Source organism: Bos grunniens, chromosome 20, assembly GCF_055505025.1.
Source record: "Bos grunniens cultivar Pamir isolate PY7600 chromosome 20, Bosgru_T2T1.0, whole genome shotgun sequence".
NCBI classification, from domain to species: Eukaryota; Metazoa; Chordata; class Mammalia; order Artiodactyla; family Bovidae; genus Bos; species Bos grunniens.
This window is the reverse complement of record NC_141184.1, coordinates 49268279-49286724: the sequence shown is the minus strand read 5'-3', so window position 1 is coordinate 49286724 and position 18446 is coordinate 49268279.

The following is an 18446-nucleotide window of genomic DNA, read 5'->3' as shown; positions in this document are numbered from 1 at the left end:
CCATCAGAAGTTTGAATTTTTGTCTTTTGACAACTATTCTGATACGGAGTTTTCTCTATACTGATATATTGATTATAGATATATCTCTATATGAAGGTTTTCCTCAGTTTGAAGGACTGGCCAGTTGGGACTGGCTGGGTGAACCTTTTCATATTTTTCATGTTCATGGGATTTTCATGGCAAGAATACTGCAGTAGTTTGCCATTCCCTCCTCCATAAAGAGGCTGAGCACCGAAAAACTGATGCTTTCAAATTGTGCTAGAGAAGACTCTTGAGAGTCCTTTGGATTACATGGAGATCAAACCAGTCAGTCCCAGAGAAAATCAACTCTGAATATTCATTGGAAGGACTGATGCCAAAGCTGAAGCTCCAATACTTTGGCCACCTGATGCGAAGAGTCAACTCCTTGGAAAAGATCCTGATGCTGGGAAAGATTGAAGGCAAAAGAAGACAGCAGCAGAGGATGAGATGGTGAGATAGCTTCACCAATTCAATGGACATGAGTTTGAGCAAACTCTGGGAGATAGCGAAGGACAGGGAAGCCAGGTGCGCTGAAGTCCATGGGGTCGCAAAGAGTCGGACACAACTTAGCGACTGAACAATAACAACAGGTGGACCTTGTGTTTGTCTAGGGGAGATCTGGGGCATCAGAAAAGTGTTAGCAACCAGCACAGGAGGTATCGCCAGAGTTCAGTTTATTTATTGATTTAAAAATGAATGTTTTAAAAACTAAGACAAACAAAATTTTTAGACAAATATAAATAAATAAAAGCCTCTCTCTTTCCTTGCCCCCAGTCCCAGTGAAAATTTATGTCCCCACTCCTAATTACGTGTCGAAATCCTAACCCCAACGGTGATGGTATTAGGAGGTGGGCCTTTGCAAGATACTTAAGTCATGAGGGAAGAGCCCTTATATTAGTGCTCTTACACAAGAGAGACTTCAGCCCCTTCCACTGTTGAGGACACAGCAAGAAGGAGGTACCAGCTATGAAGCAGGAAGAAGACTCTTACCAGAAGATGACTATGCTGATGCCTTGGTATCCTTGGGGATGGAAATTGATGATCCTTGGGAGTGGAGGTTGATATTTCTATGCCTCTTACAGCAGGTTTTATTAGATAATATTTCTCACTGAAATGCAAAGAAGAGGAAGGAAAATTTGCAAGATGTGAATGCTATGAGAATGAACTATTTGGAACCCTGGCCAAATTCCTGCATTTGACCTCTGTCCTTTGCTATTCAGAAGTTGGTTTTCCAGCTTTGGCTTCACCCTTCTTTTTTTTCCCCCAGGTATCTGACTCTTGGACATTTTGCATCCGACGCTCTTTTCTACCAGAGGAAAAAGAGGTTTATTACAAGCCAAGCCGTCTTGCCGTTTACTAACCACTGAAGATTTATTATGGCGACGCGCCAGCGCTAATGTACTCAATTCAAGGTTTGGGATTACATGTAAATCTGGGGTCAAGCTAACAACTGAGAATAGAGATGGGAATAAAGATGGGAGGGGAGGAGCAGGGTGTGGCAGAGCAGGGCAGTGGTGGGCGGTGGAGGATGGGAAATAAACAGAGGAGGCTGTGAGGTGACAGTCTTATGGGCTCAGCTGCTGGAATCACCCCTACTGTAGAAACAGTGAGAGTCCTAACAGAAGAGAGGCATTAGTCCCTAATAGCTGGCTGGTAGAATCTGTGAGGCAGTTAGTTACCCAGGCTGGAAATAGGGGGGTTAAAAAGTTGGGAGACGTGAATGAGAGAAAACTCTTGCCCTGCTGAAGAGGGTGGAGGGCTCAGCGCACGTCCTGGGGGTTGTTGTGAATGCAGACTTTCTCCAAGCTGATTAAACGGAATTAACTCCACAGCCTGGGATCTTACAACCTCCTGTTGCTCTCATCTGTCCAGACCCTTGTTCTACCTCTTCAGAGCCTCCTGGAACCCTGAGGAATTTATTAATGAGGTCCAATTACGGGAAATTTCAGGTTTTTAATAAACTTCGGATGCACAGCTGAAGGGCTCGGCTCAACCCCCCTGAGAAAATGTACATTACACAAGATTTCAGATGAACTGCACACTTGATCTCCATACCGATTCTCCCATCCAGCCCTCTCTCCTCTTCCCATCATCCATAACATCTCCGCCCTTGCTCTCCTGTTTCCTTCCCCTCTGGCCTCATCTTCCCTCCCCCAGGTTTCACAGAGCACTGTGGACTTCAGCTGCTCCTTATTTTAAAACCAGCAGAACACATAGAGCCCTGCTAACCGATGGACCTGGTTGGAGTCTGTCCAACCCTCCCAAGCTCTAATTTGTGGCTTTCTTTCCTAGGTGTACTGGAAAGACTTTTCCTGGCCATTTCCACCCTTGGTGACTGCTAGCAAACAATCTTTGTTTCCTCTTTGAGGATATTTTTGAAGACAGATTAGAGGCTTGGGGGGAAAAAAAAAAAAAAAAACACTCGGAATAACTCTTTAAACAGGTTTTCCAAACACTAGAGGAAGGAAACAAAGGAGGTGGGTGGGAGCATCAGCCCTGAATAATGTTTTATTCCTCATCCTGTGTTGCCTGGGGCCCTGCGCGGCTTGGGTTCTCCTCAGCCTGTGGAAACTTTGCGAACTTCCGGGGCTTGGTCTCTGCAGAGGCGGCTCTTCACCCTGGGAGAGACGGGCCCTCCACCAGCTGCTGTGGGAATGGCACATCTGGCATTCCGGCAGCCACTTCCTCTCCAGGGAGAAGCCTGGGCTCCACCCTGTGTGGTTTCACAAAGTGATGCTGGGGCTCCTGGGAAGGGCAGGAGCGGCTGTGAGCTGTGAACATCCTCCCAAACTCCTGTGGGGTCTGCAGGCTCCGCTCAGCTGATTAAACAGTTTGCATCTGGGGCAGACATTTAAAGGGACCATTGCATGGCATGGCCAGATTTTTCATAGAAAGTCCAGTTTAAAAAATAAAGAAAAAAGCAGCAGCATAGAGGTAGACTGGAATAGTGGTCTTCAGAGGTAGTAGCCTCTTAAAGCAGTCCCCATCCACTCTAGTTGGCAGGGATCTCTTCAATATACCTCCATTCTTTTGGTTGCAGGTGACGGGAAAACAACGTGATCAGTATAGATTGAACAGATGAGGGCATTTACCAGCTCCTGAAATCACAGTGGAACTATAGCTCATGTGAAAGTCGCTCAGTCATGTCTGACTCTTTGCGACCCCATGGACTGTAGCCCGCCAGGATCCTCTGTCCATGGGATTCTCCAGGCAAGAATACTGGAGTGGGTTGCCATTTCCTTCTCCAAGGGATTGTCCCAACCCTGGGATCGAACCCAGGTCTCCTGCATTGCCGGCCAATTCTTTACCATCTGAGCTACCAGGGAAGTACAGAAATATAGCTGGGTCTCAGGAATGAATGGAGACTGGGGTGTGCTAAATCGGGGCTGTACTGGTTCTCAAGAGCTGATCATTCAATTTTCAGGAATTTTGTGAGCACAAGCACTGTTAAAAATTAAATTATATAAACTCGTGAAAAAATTGAAATAAACACAAATGTAGTAAATTCGTAAAACTCATCACTTTCTGATAATTTTACTGCTCTTTGCTATTATCTCTGCTCTTGACATTCCTTATATCTATTGTATGTGTCTGGTGGAAACACTATAGAATGGTGAGCTATTGCTCATCCCTTTCCAACTCTGTTTTTCTGTGATGTTAAGTTCGAAGCTTGAAATTGGCCATGGTGGAAGCCTTTGCACCATAGAAATTCTCAAATGCTACAAATCTGGGCTTGATCTACTGCTTTGTTGTTTGTCTAGAATCTAGACTGAAGGATACGCAAATTAAATTTAAAAGTAAGTAACATTTGTAGTTGTTACATTGTGAATGGCATTCAAAAGAATGAGAATATAATTCCTTCCATTTTTGAAATCTATTCTCTGTGGTCTTTGATCTAGGACAGATCTGCACATAGCCACTTACTTGGAACATATATCATTAGTTGTGCCTAGCCGGTAGGAACTTTATTTTTATTTATTTAAAAATTTTTTAAAGTTTATTATTATTATTTTTTGGCCATGCTGCGAGGCATGCAGGATCTTCATTCCCCCACCAGGGAAATTGAACTGGTGCCCCCAAGAGTGGACGCGCAGAGCAGTAACCACTGGGCAGCCAGGGAATTCCTAGAACTTGGTTTTTATTGCCTGTGTTTCACTTGGAGGAGAGACAACCATTATCCTCTCCACTGTAGTGCATCGCTTTTCTTGGTGGTGGGAGAGAGATTTGTATTATCTTGGTGCCTCTCAAATCACACCATTATACTTGTATATAATACCACACCATTATATGTGTCTCTGTGTGTGTATGTGTGTTTATCCTCATTTGGGCTTCCCTGGTGGCTCAGACAGTAAAGAATCTGCCTGAAATGTGAGAGACCTGGGTTTGATCCTTGAGTCAGGAAGATCCCCTGGAAAAGGGAATGGCAACCCACTCCATTTTTCTTACCTAGAGAATTCCTTGGACAGAGAAACCTGGCAGGTTACAGTCCATGGGGTCGCAAAGAGTGAGACACGACTTTCACTTCCACTACTTTTCACATATGCTCATTTATACCATAAACATTTAAAATACACTCATTTAATGCTTAAAACTAAATGCTTTTCTTAGAAGTGTATTGCTTTTCTTGTTGGTAAGAGAGAGACTTGCAGGTTATCTTAAAGAGAAAGTCAAAGTGTTAGTTGGTGACCCTCAAATTCCAAGCCAGTATCTATCTCCAAAGAGTCAGACAGCAAACTTGATGCGTGTATATTTGCTCTCCTTCAGAACCTTCAGCTTGCAGTCTTTATTATCACTATTTTCCACTGATGCTAGTAGACAGACTTCGCCCTCTTTCCCAACTTGGGTCACGAGGAGAGTAGTTCATGAAGTTCTTGTTCAGAATCCTGCTTACAGATAATATTATCTGTAAAGCTCCTTGATGGAGAGCGCTTCGGCTGGGATGGTGTGAGTTCTCCATGGATTGTCCCAGCTGGTGGGGTGAGGCAGGGCGAGGCGGGGCAGGGCGGGGGAGCTGATCCTACGCAGGTCAAGCAACCCAGGACTACTGAAGGGAAGGGGTCACTGAATCCATTACTCTGCAGAGATCAACCCAGTCAATCCTAAGGGAAATCAGTCCTGAATATTCACTGGAAGGACTGATGCTGAACCTGAAGCTCCAATACTTTGGCCACCTGATACAAAGCGCCAACTCATTAGAAAAGACCCTAATGCTGGTAAAGATTGAAGGCAGGAGAAGGGGATGACAGAGGATGGGATGGTTGGATGGTATCACCACCTCAATTGACATGAATTTGAGCAAGCTCCGGGAGAGGGTGAAGGACAGGGAACCTGGCATGCTGCAGTCAATGGGGTCACAAAGAGAAGGACACGACTGATCAACTGAACAATTACAACTCTGCCTCCACACTGTTTCACTGAAACCATTTAAAGGGCAGCGTACAAATGGAAGACTTTAAAAAAACATAATTGTGTTGAAGTATACTGAGCGGCTTCCCTTTCCCTTCTCACTTTCACGCATTGGAGAAGGAAATGGCAACCCACTCCAGTGTTCTTGCCTGGAGAATCCCAGGGACGGGGGAGCCTGGTGGCTGCCTTCTATGGGGTCACACAGAGTCGGACACGACTGAAGTGACTTAACAGCATACATTCCAAACTTTATCTCACTCTTTCCTTCTTCTTACTCAGTTTTCCAGGCATATGCAAAAAAAAAAAATTTATTTTGTTTTAGATATTGAAGCTTGCTAAAACTCTCCATCTTCTCTTCTGAGTAAGACTTTTTTTTTTTTTTTAATAAAAATGTTTTAAATATCTCCCACAATGATTTCAAGGCATCACTTTTCAGACATTTGGTTTTTGGTTTTATGACAAGTTGCTCAATTGTGTCTGACTCTTTGTGACCCCATGGACTGCAGCATGCCAGGCTTCCCTGTCTATCATAAACTCCTAGACCTTACTCAAACTCATGTCCATCAAGTCAGTGATGCCATCCAACCATCTCGTCCTCTGTTGTCCCCTTCTCCTCCCACCTTCAATCTTTCCCAGCATCAGGTGGGAAATTTTCAAATGAGTCAGTTCTTTGCATCAGGTGGCCAAAATATTGGAGCTTCAGGTTCAGCATCAGTCCTTCCAATGAATATTCATTTCCTTTAGGATTGACTGGTTGGATCTCTTTGCAGTCCAAGGGACTCTCAAGAGTCTTCCCCAATACCACAGTTCAAAGCATCAGTTCTTTGGCATTCAACTTTCTTTATAGTCCAACTCTCACATCCATTCATGACTACTGGAAAAATCATAGCTGTGATTAGATGGACCTTTGTTGGCAAAGTAATGTCTCTGCTTTTTAATATGCTGTCTAGGTTTGTCATAGCTTTTCTTCCAAAGAGCAAGCGTCTTTTAATTTCATGGCTATAGTCACCATCTACAGTGATTTTGGAGTCGAAGAAAAGAAAATCTGTCACTGTTTCCAGTGTTTCCCCATCTATGGGCCATGAAGTGATGGGACCAAATGCCATGATCATTGTTTTTTGAATGTTGAGTTTTAAGCCAGCTTTTTCACTGTCCTCTTTCACTTTCATCAAGAGGCTCTTCAGTTCCTCTTTGCTTTCTGCCATAAGTGTGGTGTCATCTGCATATCTGAGGTTATTGGTGTTTCTCCTGGCAGTCTTGATTCCAGCTTGTGCATCATCCAGCCTGGCATTTTGCATGATGTACTCTGCATATAGGTTAAATAAGCAAGGTGAAAATGTATAACCGTGATGTACTACTTTCCCAATTTGGAACCAATCCATTGTTCCATGTCTGGTTGCTTCTTGACTTGCATACACGTTTCTCAGGAGGCAGGTCAGGTGGTCTGGTATTCCCATCTCTTTAAGAATTTTCCACAGTTTATTGTGATCCACACAGTCAAAGGCTTTGGTATAGTCAATAAAGCAGAAATAGATGTCTTTCTGGAACTCTCTTGCTTTTTGTATGATCCAACAGATGTTGGCAATTTGATCTCTGGTTTCTCTGCCTTTTCTAAATTCAGCTTAAACATCTGGAAGCTCTAGGTTCACGTACTGTTGAAGCCTCCTTTGGAGAATTTTGAGCCTTACTTTGCCAGTGTGTAAGATGAGCGCAATTGTGTAGTAGTTTGAGCATTCTTTGGTGTTGCCTTTCTTTGGGATTGGAATGAAAACTGACCTTGTCCAGTCCTGTGGCCATTGCTCGGTTTTCCAAGTTTGCTGGCATATTGAGTGCAGAACTTTCACGGCATCTTCTTTTAGGATTTTAAATAGCTCAGCTGGAATTCCATCACCTCCACTAGCTTTGTTTGTAGTGATGCTTCCTAACCCCCACCATTGACTTTGCATTCCAGGATGGCCTGGCTCTAGGTGAGTATTCATGCCACCGTGGTTATCTGGGTCATTAAGATCTTTTGTGTATAGAACTTCCGTGTATTCTTGCCACCTTTTCTTAATATCTTCCACTTCTCTTAGGTCCATACCGTCTCTATCCTTTATTGTACCCACCTTTGCATGAAATGTTCCCTTGATATCTCTAATTTTCTTAAAGAGATCTCTAGTCTTTCCCATTCTATTGTTTTCCTCTATTTCATTGCATTGTTACTGAATAAGGCTTTCTTATCTCCTTGCTATTCTTTGGAACTCTGCATTCAGATGAGTATATCTTTCCTTTTCTCCTTTGCTTTTAGCTTCTCTTCTTTCCTCAGCTATTTGTAAGGCCTCCTCAGACAACCATTTTGCCTTTCTGCATTTCTTTTTCTTGGGGATGGTCTTGATCACTGCCTCCTGTACGATGTCATGAACCTCTGTCCTTTCAGCTTTTGTGACAAAGGGCAGCTCTAATTTTTCTAAAGTTTTAAAAAAAATGATTTGGCCTCAGTGAAATTTTTGTACTTTCTTCCTTGCTGATTTCTCTGAATTTTAGAAAGTTTGTGGTCAGTGCTCCATGGTTTGTTTCTGTTTGTTTCTTGTGTGGAGAGTTCTTTTCTACCCTCAAGCAAAGTATAAGTTATGGAAAGCAAGGATAATAATGTTACTTTTCTGTCCCTTAACATCTGCTAAAGTGCCAGAAAAGTAGTTAACATTCAAAGTGACCTTGTTGATTTGCTGGCTTATTGGCTGCCAGCTGTAAGAACTCTTCTTCTTCTAGTGTCTGGACACTTCTGACATGCCACTTTTCATGAACTGACAATGGGAGAAATCAAATGAAGAAACTTATTAGGATTGTCAACAAAGTAATGGTGTCTTAGCTCTGAGCAATATTCTGAAGTATCTCTTCTGAATGAAATTCTTGACTGTTATATATGAATGTTTAACATCTGTTTTATCTACTCACAAGTTCCCTCAACTCCTGTCCTTACTATTTGGTCATTACCATTGTGGACAAAGAATGTTGCCTGCCATTCCAGTAAACATGAATGTTGCCAACCATTAAGATACAAAAAAGAAAAAGTAAGAAAAAGACTTCTTTAGTCTACTGCTTAAAACTCCATGCTTCCACTGCAGGGGGCAAAGGTTTGATCTCTGGCCTGGGAAGTAAGATCTCACATACTTTTGGTGTGGCCAAAAGTTTAAAAAAAAATTAGCTACTGCAGCTTCCAGCCCTCCCCACCCACACTAGCGTGCCATGAGGGGAGTTCAGGATGGAGAAAAACCAGAGTGCTGGCCCTGTATAGTAAAGATGTCTTCAGAGGAATAATTTCAATGAGCCCAGACTCTTGCAACTTCCCATACATAGAAAAGCACTAAAATCTTTAATTTGAGATGTCTGCTTTTTTTGTGATTAGCAGTCATCTTTTGATATTTGACTACAGGTTTGTTTGTTTGTTTCAGCAAAAACTCCTATATATCCTGGTTTTCCCCTAGCATCTTTGAAACAGGTTCTCAGAGCTATGTAAGAGGCTGTCTCAGTAATGTCCCTGAATAAAACATTCTCAACTTTTAGGTTGTATGTTTTGTCAGTTGACACCATGTTTTGAATTTGCTGAGGTTCTAAGTAAGAAATGTTACTATCATGGGCTTCCAAGTAAATTTATCAAATTAAAATTTTTTTAAATCCATGGATTAAGGATGACTTTTTACTTTATAACTCATGACTAATGAATAGTTTGGCTGAGTTATGATTTCAGTAGAGTTCAGTACAGTTCAGTTGCTCAGTCATGTCTGACTCTTTGTGACCCCATGGAATACAGCACACCAGGCCTCCCTGTCCATCACCAACTCCCAGAGTTTACTCAAACTCATGTTCATTGAGTTGGTGATGCTATCCAACCATCTCATCCTCTGTCATCCCCTTCTTCTCCTGCCCTCAATCTTTCCCAGCATCAGGGTCTTTTCCAATGAATCATTTCTTTGTATCAGGTGGCCAAAGTATTTGAGTTTCAGCTTCAGCATCAGTCCTTCTAACGAATATTCAGGACTGATTTCCTTTAGGATGGACTGGTTTGATCTCTTTGCAGTCCAAGGGACTCTCAAGAGTCTTCTCCAATACCACAGTTCAAAAGCATCAATTCTTTGGTGCTCAGCTTTCTTTATAGTCTCACATTCAAACATGACTACTGGAAAAACCATAGCTTTGATTAGATGGACCTTTGTTCGTAAAGTAATGTCTCTGCTTTTTGGTCATAACTTTTCTTCCAAGGAGCAAACGTCTTTTAATTTCATGGCTACAGTCACCATCTACAGTGATTTTGGAGCCCCCCAAAATAAAGTCTGATACTATTTCCATTGTTTCCCCATCTATTTGCCATGAAATGATGGGACCGGATGCCATGATCTTAGTTTTCTGAATGTTGAGCTTTAGGCCAACTTTTTCACTCTCCTCTTTCAACTTTCATCAAGAGGCTTTTTAGTTCCTCTTCACTTTCTGCCATAAGGGTGGTGTCATCTGCATATCTGAGGTTATTGATATTTCTCCCAGCAATCTTGATTCCAGCTTGTGCTTCTTCCAGCCCAGCGTTTCTCATGATGTATTCTGCATAGAAGTTAAATAAGCAGGGTGACAATATACAGCCTTGATGTACTCCTTTTCCTGTTTGGAACCAGTCTGTTGTTCCATGTCCAGTTCTAACTGTTGCTTCCTGACCTGCATACAGGTTTCTCAAGAGGCAGGTCAGGTGGTCTGGTATTCCCATCTCTTTAAAAATTTTCCAGAGTTTGTTGTGGTCCACACAGTCAAAGGCTTTGACATAGTCAATAAACAGTAATAGATGTTTTTCTGGAACTTTCTTGCTTTTTCGATGATCCAGAGGATGTTGACAATTTGATCTCTGGTTCCTCTGCCTTTTCTAAATTCAGCTTGAACATCTGGAAGTTCACAGTTCACGTACTGTTGAAGCTTGGCTTGGAGAATTTTGAGCAGTATTTTACTAGCATGTGAGATGAGTACAATTGTGTGGTAGTCTGAGCATTCTTTGGCATTGCCTTTTTTTGGGATTGGAATGAAAACTGACCTTTTCCAGTCCTGTGGCTGCTGCTGAGTTTTCCAAATTTGCTGGCATATTGAATGTAACACTTTATAATTCAAGGTGCACTGTTTTGTTTTCAAATAGTTGAAAGGACTAAAGCATTTGCCTTCTAAAAATAATCCAAAAAACCCCCATAAAGCATGGTAATACATTCAAGTGTCTAACAAGACAATTTTAAAAGAAGTTTTTTTCAATAAATCTCTGTAACTAATAACTTCATATTTGGTATTTAACAAGGTGATAAAGTTCATGACAGTATTCTCCTTTGTTTATAAATATAGGATATGATGGGATTTGGGAAATTAACCCAAGTGTACTGAAGCAGCACTTCAATAGATCTTTCATACCCATGAATTAGCATTTATGTGAGATAATATTGGACTTGTTCTTATGGAAAACCCAAGTTGGCCTGGGTAGTGTGGGCACTGGATATAGACTTCTTTCACAGCAGGACAACTACACTAGCATTTACTAAGTGCCTACTCTGAGCAGTATTCCCATAAAGCTATTAATCAGATAAAATATTGGTTTCAAAGATCCATTGAAATTAGGATATAAAGGAAGATATGACTTTAATACCAATTGTGTGCGTGCATGTATGTGTGTGTGCTCAGTTGTGTCGACTCTTTGCGACCCCATGGACTGGAGCCTGCCAGGCTTCTCTGTCCATGGACTCTTCCAGGCAAGAATACTGGAGTGAGTTGCCATTTCCTACTCCAGGGGATCTTCCCAACCCAGGGATTGAACCTGAATCTCTTGCATCTCAGATTATTTTTTTAATAACCACTGCACCACTTGGGAAGCCCCCTTATACCAATAAAGTGTAAGTGTTAGTCACTTAGTCATGTCCGACTCTTTACAACCCTATGGAATGTAGCCCACCAGGCTCCTCTGTCCCTGGAATTCTCCAGGCCAGAATACTGGAATGGATTGCTATGCCCTTCTCCAGGTGATCTTCCCAACCCAGGGATGAAACCTGGGTTTCCCACATTGAAGGCAGAATCTTGACCATCTGAGCCACCAGGAAAGCCCCAGTAAGGAAGTATTTATTGAGGATTTACTGTGTACCAAGAACTGTAGTATCACCTTACACTTGTGATTATAGATGAGCAAACTGAAGCTCAGAGAGGTTAAGATGGTTTGTTTAAAGCCAGGGTTTGTAGTCAGGTCTAACTCCAAATCTGAGCTTTCTTTTGCATCTGATTGCCTCCGATGTGACTGAAACCACTATTTCTTGTTCTGATAGGATACTTCTCCCCTTCATTCACTGGAGATGAGATTATGATCTGGGAAGGAGTGTCACTCACAGATATATTGGGTGGAGAGTGAAGAGCTCCGACCTTAGCAAAGGCCAAAATATCCTGTGGATGGGAATTGTAGTTCCTTGACTTACAGGAATTTTGAGTGAATTGGCATTGGTATTTGTAAGAAGTGCTTTGAGCTTTTCAGATGAAAGGCTTTAGGTAAGTATTAAATGTGGCTATTAGAGACTGGCATGGAATTTTATATGAAGGAGAGTGCTTACTAATTAAAAGATAGCTACTCATTTGGAGATTTGTTTTCTAGTTTAATCTCTTATTGGTTCTATAATAAGGACTAGAAAAGTGCCTAAAGTTTTACTACAAAGACTCAAAAGCTAAGTTTGCATGTCCTGGATGATAGACTTAAGGTGCTTAAAATAATAATAATAATAGTAATTATAATAAATCCTGTTTACACCTTGTCTTTGCTTGAAGGGCATCAGAGTCTCTACAAATTTTAGCCTTTAGTAACTATATTTGTTCACTGGCCTATGACTTATCTGAACATCTGAGAACACTTTAGCAATAATAGGAACTGACAGGACCACAGAATTAATTTGACATCATCTCCATTTGGGGAATACCTGTTGGGGAGAAGAGAGGAAAGCTGAAATTTTTTTATGTAGCTTGGGTGGCCACAAATCTTCTAACTCCTTTTATCTTCCTAGCCAATCACGGATCAGCCCTGGAGGGTATTATTATAAAGTCCCCCAGGTTAATGTTTCCCTTTGTCTATTGTTTATTTTTAAATGACCCAGGCAGTGGCTCAGAAAGGAATGCAATTCTCATAAAACATTTTCCCACATTAAACAATTAAAAATTATTTGGAGGTTGGGGAAGAGAGAGAGGGAAAGCTAGAGAAGGAACTTGGAGTTTTAGAGAAACTACTGTAAAAACTTGATTGGTATTTTTCTTTTGTGGTTATAAATAGAAAGTCAAGGACATGTTAAATGCCATGGCCAAGGTTATAGAGTAGATGGGAGTCACTGAACAGGGACAGATATGGACTGATTGGGTCATGATGTACAATAGTACCTGCTTTGTTAAAAGCCATAGTTTGATATTTATTCTGAGACCCTAGCTTCAAAGACTACCCATAGATAGCATCTGCCAGCCTCTTCTTTCTCTCAGCTGTTTCCACTCCTTCTTTTAATTCTCACTTTCACTATTCAAAAAGGCAGAGGGCTCCTCAGTTACCTCCCCATGCTATTAATTAATGTAATGATTAATTACTGCACACATCAAATTAATTAATTGATTAATGTAATGTAGCTGCTGTAATAATCTCACCCCAAATGTATACTGGCTTAAACCCAATAGACTTGTTCTCTTGCTGATGTAAAGTCTGAAACAGATATCCTGATTGATAAGGTTGCAAACTCCAAGCAGTGATGCAGAACTTGAGCAACTTTGTCTTGTGGCTTCACCATCTTCAACATGTGGCTTCCAAAGTCACTGGGCATGAGTACCCATCCTCTAGATTGGAAATTAGCATGGAGGAACACAGCTGGAAGGTCTTCATGTGCCTGGTCTAGGAAAGACCAACATCATTTTGTTTTCCATTAGTTTGGCTACAGTTTGGTACATGGCCATACCCATTTGCAAGGGAGTCTAGAGAATGTAGTGTGTTGCATGTTTAGGAAGAAGAAATGGTATTGTTATCTGACTAGAGTGCCTGGCTTAGGCACTTTCTCTTGCTTTAATTCTGGGGTTTCTTTTCATCTTTTTTTCTTAACAGTCTATAAAATGTCACATTGATGACATTATGCTAATTAGATCAGATGAACATGAAGTAGCGTCAGCCATCACCCCAAATGGGCTTTAGGCTGATTCTGCCCCTTAATCTCCAGATGAAATGTAAGCTTCGGTGTATGATCTCTCAAACCCTCTCAAGCTGTCTCACTCCAGTTCTGGGTCCTCAGCCACCATTTAAGTAATACCACTTGCAAAACACTCATGAACTTGCAGAGAAATTTCTCATGTAAGAATCTCATAAGCAATCTGTTGGGTTGTTTGTTTGTTTTTTAAATTTTTGGCCACACTATGAGGCATGTGGGCTCTTAGTTCCCTAACCAGGGATCAAACCCATGCCCTCTGCATTGGAAGTGCAGTCTTAAGCACTGGGCCATCAGGGAAATCCTGTAAACAATCTGAAAGATAGGCATCATTCATGCCTGTTCACCCATATGGAAACAGATCCAGGGAGAAAAGTGACCTTCCCCAAGTCACACAGAAAATACAGGATAAAGACTTCAGCTCAAGTTTATATAGAATAAAGGCTTCAACTCAAAGCCTATCACTCCTGTGAGTTTTTTAGAGCCCTGTTTTTTCCATCTAAACCATCAGTTGCAAGTACTTAATCCTGCTGTCTTCATTTCCCCCACGGCTCCAGCCTTTTCCCTCCTCTGTTGTTTCTGGCAAAAACTTAGAGCTTCTTCATGCCCTGCCGTCATATCTTGAAATTCAAGACTTCGCCAGATGGAATGGAATGCCCGTGGAACAAGCGTATGCCGCAAGGCTGAAACTGAAAAGATTTGTTGACTGGTTACTTATTTCTTTTTCTCTAATGTAGGAAAAGTAATGTGTGTGCAGATTGTGGAACTATGGGCATTACATAAATAAGCAGAAAGAGAGATAAATTTAAAAAAATTATCTTACCACTCAGCTAACAGTTTTTGAGTCCCAGCTAGAAAAACTTTCATTTGGAGCTGTGAACAAGTTAAAGAATAAATGAGAGCCTCTGCTCTCAAGGAACTGTAGAATAACAAGGGAGATAAATCTAAGGTCTAGATAACGATGATAAAACATGGAAAATGATAGTGCCAGCAGGAAGCAAGAGATTCACTAGTTACTTCAAATGATGACTAATAGTATACTCAGCTGGAGAGGCCGAAGACTGAGTCAGTGAAGGAAGTGAAAAATCTGAACTAGTCTTTACATTCATTAAAATAATTATTAACTTGACAATTAATCTAAGCACAACCTACTGGCCTACTGCTAATATATGTCAAAGAACATTATATGTGCAGTCCTCCTCTTGAGAGAGTTTATTATCTAGTAAGAAGGAAAGCCACCCCACCAGTGACTACACTGTAAGTATTAATGACAGTAAGGATAAACATTATAAAGTATAAGGTGTAGAAGAAGGAAGAATAGGGAGATACAGCATGGTTTGCACCAAAGGAGTAAGATTTGAATATACTCAGAGGGGGTGTTGAAGAAGACATCAAGATGGAAGGAGGAAAGTTATGAAACTACACAGTTAGACAGTGTCAGCTAGGGTGGAGCGGACAGGAGGACAAGCATTAATACTAGCCTCCCCTATCCCAGAGGCTCCTTGGATGTCTGGAATCTGAATTTGATTTGTTAGAAAGTGAGGAAACCCATGAAGGTTGAGGCAATCAAGGAGAACATGTATGACCCATACTAGAATGAAGCCACATAAGGAGAAATGACACAGCCCTTGTTTTGTCCATCAGATCACTCTGGTCCATGTGAGAGGCAAGACAAGAGAAGATCAGCGGCAGAGCAGGTGGACTCATGGTACCTTTCCGTGGAAATCCTCTCTATGATCCATGACTGAAAGTCCTGTCTATTTGATCAACTCACAACGACAAGTGCTAGAAGCAGGAGCTTTGAAAGTGGGTCAGGAAAGAGCGGGAGGGATGTATCTTCACATCCGTGTAAATCTGCAGATGAAAGGGGAGTGCTTCCCAGCGCATCCCAGGGCAGTGCAAGGAACAGCCAAGAGGAACACTGCTGTTTGTTTTACATCTTGGACAGGACAGAAAGGAGACCTTTCTCTGGACCCTGAATGTTTTTCTTTCTTTGTCTTCCTCAGGTGGAGCAGTTTGGCTGGGCCCACCTGGCTCTGTTCCGCCACAGTGGATATAGCAATTTTGAAGTGAGACTATTTACTCAGTGCAGAGAGGCATGCCCCACCAGAGGGAACATCAGCAGGTCTCCCTGCACAGTTAGTTCTTCCTGAACATCTTCATTAGCAAGATTACACCTGGCACACAGATCCTATCTACTTGCTGCATTCCACCATCCAGATGGTTAACAATAAAGGCAATTATTATGCAGCCGTTAATCTTGTCAGTTACATTTTAACCCAGGCAGTGTGTAAATGGAAGCTCTATCTGCTTCTATATTTTTCCTTTTCTTTCTCTGCCTCCTTTTCCCCCGGAAAATAAAAAGTGATTGCATGCTATCATTTTCTCAACACCATCACCACTTCCATTTTTCCATTTATGGAAACAATCACACCAATATGGAAATTTCTTTAACATAAACATTGATTTCATCTTTCATGGTTTTGTGATTTCTAATGCATACAACACTCTAGAGGGTGACCAGAAAACCAATTTTTTTCTCTTTTTCATAAATATATGATTCCTTTTTCATTTTAAGCTCTCCAGCTGAAGGACCAGATTACTATAAAATACCATCCTGAGTACAATAATCAGTAGAGCAGGCATGTTATTAATGCATGTTTTGTAGAATGTCTGTTTATAAGCAACTATTTCCCATTCATCTTTGTCTAGATAGATGCCACCTAAAGACGGCCTTGTACATTTGAAAACCAGTAGCAGTTACCTTTTTGGTTAAAGTTGATTAAAGAAAAAAAATGTGAAGAACAGTTCAAGAAGCAATTAGACGTAGAGCTGTTCAGGGCAGACGGTGAAGGGGTCAGAGTTTTTCTTCATTGCCTCTAGCCTTTCTTTTTCTTCCTTCAGTGCCCTTGACCTCTCTTTCCCCTCCTCTTTTTCCAAAACCAGTTCTAGGAAATGACCCATATCAGTTATTTATCCCTTTATGTGAATTAATGAGTCCAGAGAATGCTTAGTCCTGCTTTGTTTACCCTGAAAGCCTTATCTTTACTTACGGAATGAAAGGAATTTCAGGTATTAAATCACAACTCAAAGTTCAAGTTTTCAAGTTCTGTTCACACAGAGGTCTGAAAAAACAATTTCTTATTGGAAACAGGGCAGTTTTTAGCGGGCTCCCATCCCAGACTTTAGAGGTGACTGCTCTCTGCCTTCCCCTTTGTGGAACCACTCTCAGAGAAGAGGGTAGGAGGTTGGGGTGGGGAGGACGAATAGCACAGGGAGATTTCTAACATGCTGTTAGAAATAAGGTGTTTGGAAAAAAAAAAAAAAGAAATAAGGTGTTTGGGACCGTTTCCGGTGAAGCCTCATGAGTTGTCAGTGAAGCAGGAACGTGAAAAAGATTTGTCACGGACCATTTTTGTCTTTGGGACACAGCAAGAAAATCTCCAGGAGGTGTCCTTGTTCAGGGCAGCCCTGCTACCTCATTCTGGCAAGAAACCCATAGTGAGATCTCGCTTACCTAAATTACCACATTGTTTCCAGAGAGTTGGGAAATTTTCGTGTTGCTGGGCATGAACCTGCAAGCTCATTTTCTCAGATTTGGTCTTGCTCATAGGGTAATACAGTGCGCTTTCTAGAAAAGGGCTACACTTGATGTTTTGTCTCAGTTCTGTCTCTAAACGTGAAAGTGTTAGTTGCTCAGTCGTGTCCGACTCTTTGTGACCCTGTGGATTGTAGCCTGCCAGGTTCCTCAATCCATGGGATTCTCCAGGCAAGAATACTGGAGTGGGTAGCCATTCCCTTCTCCAGGGGATCTTCCTAATCCAGGGATTGAAACTGGGTCTCCCCATTTCAGATTCTTTACCATCTGAGCCACCATGGAAGCTAAGGCTAAGCGTAGTCTAAGGCATTTATATTGGGAGCTCAGTTTTGGTAAAATGGAGTTGACTAGTGAATTACTGAGGTTTCTTTCACCTCCTCCAATAATCTGATGATCTCTAAAGTAAAATTAATTGGTGTAACTTGATATAATGTTATAACAAAATGCTTAGGGTTAGAACTCTGGTAAAATATTAGAAGCCAAAGATGTAAGGGATAGGGGCCATTTTCCATTGATTGTTGCCTCTCAAACTAAAGTGATTCCAGGGTAAAGAGAAGAAACAGAAGCTATTGGTGGCAAATTAATACTAGCTGCATCAGCAATAAGATTGTTCAGAGAAATACTTTTACAAAGGGTAGGAAAGAACAGATCAAATCTGGGAAAGTAAGGGAGAGGCCAGTTTCTTTTAACAACAGTGGTTTGAGCTGACAAACAGCACAAGCTCTTCTTTGGTGAAATGATTAAACTGAGACATGGGAGAGTTCCCTGAAAAACCAAGTCATAAGTCAGCACCAATCAGATGGTGCTGAGTATTCATGAGTATTTATTTCATGGCTGATCAACTGTTTGAAAAGTACTCTTAGCAGTCTAGATCTTCAGGTTAATGGCACTGGATCTCATGAAGAAGTGGAAGGATCATAGACAGAAATTTAGAGAAAGCTAATGATTTCAGAGTATATAAGGATTTTGGTCTTCAGTACTATCATGGATACATTCTTTAGTAGCGCCTCAGGCTAAAGAATGGTGTTAGTGAATCCGAGGTCCAGTGTGGAGGTCCATGGGCCAGTCTTATCTTATTCAGTAAGGATTGACTAAATCTCCCGTGTCCTTAGGATTTTCCCAGGGAAGACAGAATGAAAGACAAGATACATTCACAGCATTGGAGGAATGCAGAATTTAGAAGAGACTGCAAAAAGACACTTAGAGTGGGTAACAGGCTT